Raw genomic sequence first — 7,589 nt, forward strand, 5'->3', positions numbered from 1 at the left:
TTTCATGAAAAAATGGAAAAGTGATGGACAATAAATAAAAAGTTACATGCAAAATTATCTCGTTTACAGTGTAAACGAAATAAGAGAGGAACATTTATTTCAGTAATTATTTTTTAAAATATTTATTTAAGTAATTATTATAATTAATTTATTTATTAAAATAAAAAATCCTTTTTTGCCCCCTTTTCTTTTTATTTTTTTTTCTTTCTTTTCTTTTTTGTCTCCAGCTACCACTTCCACTTCTACCTAGTATCTTCTATTTCTATAATCTATTTCCTTTTTTTTTTTTAATCTTTTGAACCAACCCTAAATAAAATCATTCTTGTATTCATAAACCTATTAATTAAGTCACCAAAAAAAAAAAACCTATTAATTAAGCAACCCAATTACATGCTCATTTGAGTCATTTCTTTTCTACCAAAACAGATTTTGATAAGAAAATAAAAATAAAAATTGAGCATATGCCTATAGAAAACTAAGCAACACACACCAATTATAGGAGTGAAAGATTTTAAGGAGATTTAGGAGACACATTTAACTATTTTAAATTTACTCCCAATCACTATGACTGCATTTATTTGTAGAGATTTGAACTAAGATGGTAAGATTATGATTTATTATCATGTTTGATGGTTAGAGGTTAAAATAAAAATTTTAATTCTAAAATATATAATTATAATTTTTTAATATCTTTAAAAAAATAAGAACACACGAGACTAAAATTTCTAAAAACCAAAAATTAAAATTTTAATAATATTTATTTTCAAAAATACTCTTATTTTAACTTTTTAAAATTTAATTCTACCCATTTTTAAAAATAAATTAGGGCTTCTCTCTTTATATTTATCTTAAACTAAAAAAATATTAAAACATAATTCAATCTTATACCTCTTAGATCAAACACAATATAAAAATTTAATTAAATGTCTATTTCTCAATTTCTTGTCTCCCTCAATTAGTCTCGCTACCTTCCAAACCTGTCATTGTTGTTCCACACACACACAACACAGCCTCAACATAAAATTAACTTTTTATTTTGTGAACTACTCTCATCTAACACATTCTTGGAATTAAGTAGGTTTATAATTATAATAGAATCATTGTTATAAGACATTAAAGTACTCAATAATATTTATATATTTTATGAATGACACTTAAGAAATATGTCTCTATTTATAACGAAAGTGTAAAACTTGATATCCTGAAAGTAGAAATAGTATTCTTGAAATGATATTGAAGAGTCTTGCGCATCTGTGAAGTGTGAATCAAAATAGACGAGTGTTAGAGATATAACCATTAATGTTATCTTCTTCTATCAGTTTAAGTTTTTGGGATGAATAGTTTCATGATATGGTATCAGAGCCTATGTCCGAAAGGTTAAGAGTTCGATTGTTGGTGAACTCCAAAAAGTGAAAAAATAACAAATCAAGCAAATCGAAAAAGAGAAGCATGATAGAGATATAACCATTAGTGTTACCTTCTCCTATCAGCTTAAGCTTTTGGGATGAATGGTTTCATGACAAGATAAAGATTAAATCTAAATGCTTTTAAATCATAATAAAATATTTAAATTAAATAAATTATTTTTTATTTTTTAAAATAGTATTACTAATTTTCCGCCTATGATGGTGATGAGCCCTTGAATGAAGCTGTGAAATCATAATTTATGTAAGGAGAGTGTTAGGTAAACAATGACTTTTTTAAACAACATGAAATTACACCTTCAAATTACTTACCTAAATCTTAATATAAAATAACCATCCGTACACCTAGTAAAATAAACATCCGATATATCTATTGTTCACGTTATTTAGTATTTTCATTGTCTACGCATATTTTTCCTTTATGTAAAACAACAAAAATATATTTTTGGAATGAATGCTTTTCTCTGAGTATTTCTTTGTTTGACGATGCTGGTGATGTAATTAATGTTATGTTTACGAAAACTTTGTGCTTCATGCATTTTCATTTCTTAATTTTCCTCATATGCTTATTAGAAATTATCATCGATCTATGTACTAAAAACTAATGTATATATAACAAGTTTCAGAACATAAGCACCATTTTATCTACAGTAACACTGAACGACAAAAACAACCAAGCAAATGAATTCAGTTAGGGTGAATAATCAAATATTAATATAATGTTATTTTATTGTTGTTCTTGTGGTGTTAATTTTGGTATAGACTTGATGATTTTTTATTTTTTATTTTTTATTTTTTATGTTATGATGGTGTTATTTTTAATTTCAGTATGGACTTAATTTTATTATTGTTGTTCCTATTATAGTTATGAATTATTGAAAGATTAAATATTATATTTAATTAAAAAATAATTCACTTTATTATTTTTGCATTGTGAGTAGTAGGGTTGGATGAAGGGTTAGTTCTGCAAGTAAAATTCGAATGAAGAGGTTTAACCGTTTAACACCTACGAATAAAATAAAAGATTTTTTTTTTGAAAGAAAGAGCTTAACACACATGTGGAGCATTACAGACAAACAAACATAACAGTTGTACAACTCCTATGTCATTTTCGGCATTGCCATCAATAACATGAGTTATTTACAACACCATTATGTGGTATATGAAAAAGATTGTTCCACGCATTCTCTAATCCCTGTTATCTTGTTGTGAAAAATCACATCATTTTTGCGTAACCATATAATTCATATCACTGAGAAAAAACCAACTAACTAGTACTTGCGTATCTCTTTCCTCATTGACACCGATCTCCAACTCTCAAATTGCTCTTTCACAGTACCGGGGGTAATCCACTCTTGTCCAAACACCGAGACCCAAGCACACCACACCTGCCAAGAGTAGTCACAGGTAATAAACAGATGTTGTATATTTTCAGCGTCTTTCTTACATAACATGCACATAGTATCATTCTGTTGTAGGATTCCCAATCTATTCAGCCGATCCTTAATATTGACTCTGCCTACCAAAACGAACCAGGAGAACAATTCCACTCGTGGCGGAACTAGGCCTTTCCAAATTTCTTTCGTGAACCTATAGCTCAGTAGCTTCTCATCTAAAGTCTCTTCTTGCAAGACCTGCACAAATGAATTAGTTGAATAAACGCCTTTCTTGTTAAATTTTCACACCACTCTATCTTGCACATCTGCTATCAATTTAACAGATTGCAAGACATGCAGCAATTGGTTCAGTACATTTGTCTCCCATTGTCGTAGTTCCCTTCTTCATTGAAAGTGCTACACCCACTCTATCCCATCCCAGAACTCACAGTCCCCAATAACTGATCCTTTTTTGTTTGAAATCAAGAAGAGTCTCGGAAAGTTGTCTTTCAGCTTTCCCACTTGGAGCCATGTATCCTCCCAGAATCTGGTCGATCTACCATATCCTACTTTCATAGCCAGCCTATCAATCATCTTCTGCCTAACATGTTGTTCCTTTATTTGCACTTGACAGATGTCCTTCCATGGTCCTCTCCTCTTCGGTAATATCTGAGTTGACAGCAAGGGACTTGGGTTCAAACTATTGCAAGAACATACAATCCTCTTCCATAGGGGGCAATCCTCCTTGGAGAACCTCCACCACCATTTAAACAATAATGCTGTATTTCGGACCACCGCATCACCCACCCCCAACCCTCCTAGCTTCTTAGATTCCTGGACCATCTCCCATTTCACTAGTGCCATACCCGGTCTTCCATCATCCTTTCGCCAAAAAAATTTCCTCTGTATAGAGATAATTCTCCGTGCAACCGCGTTTGGCATCTTGTATAAGCTCAGGTAGTAAATGGGCAGGCTGTTGATAACTGACTTGATAAGTACTAGCTTTCCAGCCTTGCTAAGAACCTTTGCTTTCCACAAGCTGAGTTTCTCTTCCACCTTATCAATCACCGGCTTCCAAGTTTTTACCAACCGCGGATTCGCTCTTAGCTAGGTTAATGCCAAGGTACCGTACTGGCAGAGCAGCCTCCTGACAACCTAGTAATTGACACATCCGGTTGACCCACTCCTGGCTGCAGTTCACTGGTATCAAGTTAGACTTCTCGAAGTTGATGCTCAATCCATACATCATTTCAAAATACCTCAGAAGCCTCTTATAGTTCCTGACAGTCTCCTCCTCTGGCGGACAGAATAAAATAGTGTCATCAGCAAATTGTAGGTGTGATAGCTCTATTTTATCCCTACCAACTAACAGAGGAGATATCCGCCTATTTCTAACTGCCTCCCCAATCATCCTGTTCAACGCATCCACCACCAGTTCAAATAAAAAAGGCGATAAAGGGTCTCCTTGACGTAGCCCCCTCTCCATTTTGAATGGTTTCGACGGAGATCCATTAATTAGGATAGATATAGATGCCGATGTAACACATTCCCTCACCCACGCCCTCCATGTTCTCCCGAAACCCATCTTCTCCAGTACAGTGTCAACAAAGCACCATTTAACTCTGTCATAGGCTTTTTGAAAGTCCAGTTTAATAATCGTTGAAGCCTTCTTCTTCATTTTTAACCATTGCACAGTTTCACATGCTATTAAAGCTCCATCGTGTATCTTTCTCCCCTTCACAAAAGCACTCTGTGTTTCCCCAACTAAACCTGGCATAACACCCCTCATTCTTCGTGTCAATATTTTTGAAATAACTTTATAGACACATCCAACCATGCTGATAGGTCTAAGGTCTTTTATCTCCTTAGCCCCAACGAATTTCGGAGCCAACGCTACCCAAGTGACATTAGCATCCGCTGGCAATCTTGCAGTCTCAAAAAACTTCATCACCGCTGCAGTGAACTCCGTGCCTATCTCAGCCCAACACTTTTTAATAAAGTTCATGTTGTACCCATCGCTCCCCGGAGCCTTAGAAGATTCACAGTCCCATATACTGCCTCTTTCACTTCCTCTACTAATGGTAGCGCCTCTAAAGTTTTCGCTTCCTCCCTCTCTAGCCTGTTAACCAATCCATCCCTAAAAGTCACCCTTGGGGACGCTTCCTGGTGGTACAGACGTTTATAAAAGTCCCGGATCGCAATCTTGATTCTTGCTTGATTCCTTACCAGCCTCCCATTAATCACCAAAGTCTCAATTCGATTATTCCTTCTCCTTGCCGAAGCAATATTATGGAAGTACCTTGTGTTTCTATCCATCTCAGTGGCATATTTAGATATTGACATTTGCTTCCAGTGCATATCCTGTCTTATGTACCACTTCTCACAACACTTCACTAAAGCCTTTCTCCTCGCCTCTAATGTACCATCGTACCGGCCACTACTAACCATATCATCCACCTTACGTAGTTCTTCCTCGAACCTCTTTATCTGCTCAGTCATATCCCCAAAATGCTGCTTATGCCATAAACGTAATGGTTCTGACAGTGCTTTCATCTTCTCTAGGAATTGTACATCTCATATTTTCCTCCATTCTTCCTTCACCATCCTCAAGAATCCTTCATGCGTGAACCACGAGTCCAGGCCACGGAACGGTCTTGGACCATCAAATCTTCTGAAATCTTCCATGATCAAAGGACAGTGATAAGATAAACCTCGAGGCCCACTTCTTAGCCTCATCTCCAGGTACATATCAATCCACTCTGAAGAAACCAAGCTCCTATCAATACGACTGCACAACTGTCCCCTGAACCATGTATACTTACAATCATTAAGTTCTAAATCAACCAACTCCATATCATTTATCCATGTTCTAAACTCTGCCGCAGACGCTGGTAATGTGGTTGCTCCTTTCCTTTCCTCCAAAAGCAGAATTTCATTAAAGTCTCCCAAAAAATAGAACGGTACCTGACACAATCCTGCAATATAACTCAACTCCTCCCACATGGAGATCTTCTCAGCTCTCTCATGCGGTCCATATACCAAACAAATAGCACAATGAAAGTTCTCTTTTACCACAACCCCCTCTAAACACAGTCATCTATCTCTTTTGTAACAATTATACATTTTAAAAGCCGATTCATTCCATATTAACAACAGTCCTCCAGAAGATCTAATCGAGCCTACAAACTCCCAGCACGCTCTGTCACTTTCCCAGATATGAACAACATCAAATTTAGTCATGACCTCCTTCTTTGTTTCTACCAGACCCAACATTTCCAGCTTAAATTTATTTTTAAAATTCTTTAACATACTAACTTTTGCAGCACCTCCCAACCCCTTTATATTTCAGGAACAAAAAATCATTTAACCAAATTATTACACACCTGTTTTCGATTTTTTGGCCGGCTCCTTCTAACCTTTTCCTTTTGCTTCGCTTGGCGTCGTTTCATCGCAATTACTTCGTTCTGCTCCTGCAAGATCGCCATAATATCGTCTTCATCACTGCGCTGGACACCTGATTCTACAGTTAGTTTCCAGACCTCTTTATTCTCTGCCATCTCTTCTTCCCAAGCCAGCCTCTGTTCTTTGCTGTCCATTTTCCTACGACGCTCCGAGTCATCCCCCATCTCCGGACCTGATTCTGCGTCATTCTCATAGTTTTCCTCACTTCCTCTAACCTTTCTGTGAGCAGCTACATCCAGCAAGTCATCCCCTTCATGCAGATCCATTCCTGACTTAAAATAAAAACTTTAACTAATTATTTATGTTTTAAGGATATATTTTAAAAATATAATAATAAATTTTTTTTATTATTTTTAATGTATTCAATACATTAAAAATGTAAAAAAATTAATTTTTACAATAACTTTGATAAAAAAAATTTATGATATACTTAATCTATGTTTTTAGGGCATAAATTAACAAAATTCTAAAATACAATAAATAAAATATTATAAGATTTAAAATTAAATTTAAATTAGGATAGAATTCATTAAATTTTGCTATTCATCGTTCATTGCCACCTCTAATAATTAGGTAAGAGATCTCTAAAAGGTGTAGGATTACCAATATTCTCAGTGAAGTATTTTTTATTTAATTTTTCATGAAATGTAAATCTTATTGAAATCAATTTCATTGGTAAATGTAGGATGACTGTGTATTTAAAGTAAAATAAGTAAAAAAAAAAAATTCTATTTTCGATGGTGCACTCATATATTATTCCTTTTATCCTTTTTAGTCTATTTTTGTGCCACTGAATGAGTGACTTGATATAAAAGGCGTTTATTATGCTTTCCATGCAATTTGAACATAGAGAGGTATTGATGGTATCAATTACATTAGATCCTCCTTTTCAATATTATACTTTGATGGAGACATCCCAACTGCAAGATACAAAGATCAGTTCATCATAATTGATCATATAAAGGAACTAAATTATTTGTCCCTTGGAAAGGTGAAATCTCAAATATTGGACATGTTTCTTGCATGCTTCACTTTGAGAAAATGATATGAAAGCCAATGTTATAATATATGTGCACACTCAAAGATCTTATAATACAGGAAATGTTTCAAATATTCCTGGGATATAAATATTTCAATAGTTTTAGTAAATAATTTTAATTATATACTTACTTGAGATCAATTATTAAAATATCTTATTTTGTTTTTAAATACTTGAAACGTTTCCTATATTATAGATTCAATGAAAAAAGTGTATTATTTAATTTGAGTGTCATCAACTAACTGTAAAATTTGACCATCTATATTTCATATCATAATTGTAAGAAAA

This window comes from Arachis hypogaea, chromosome 17 (assembly GCF_003086295.3).
Source record: "Arachis hypogaea cultivar Tifrunner chromosome 17, arahy.Tifrunner.gnm2.J5K5, whole genome shotgun sequence".
Taxonomy (NCBI): Eukaryota; Viridiplantae; Streptophyta; class Magnoliopsida; order Fabales; family Fabaceae; genus Arachis; species Arachis hypogaea.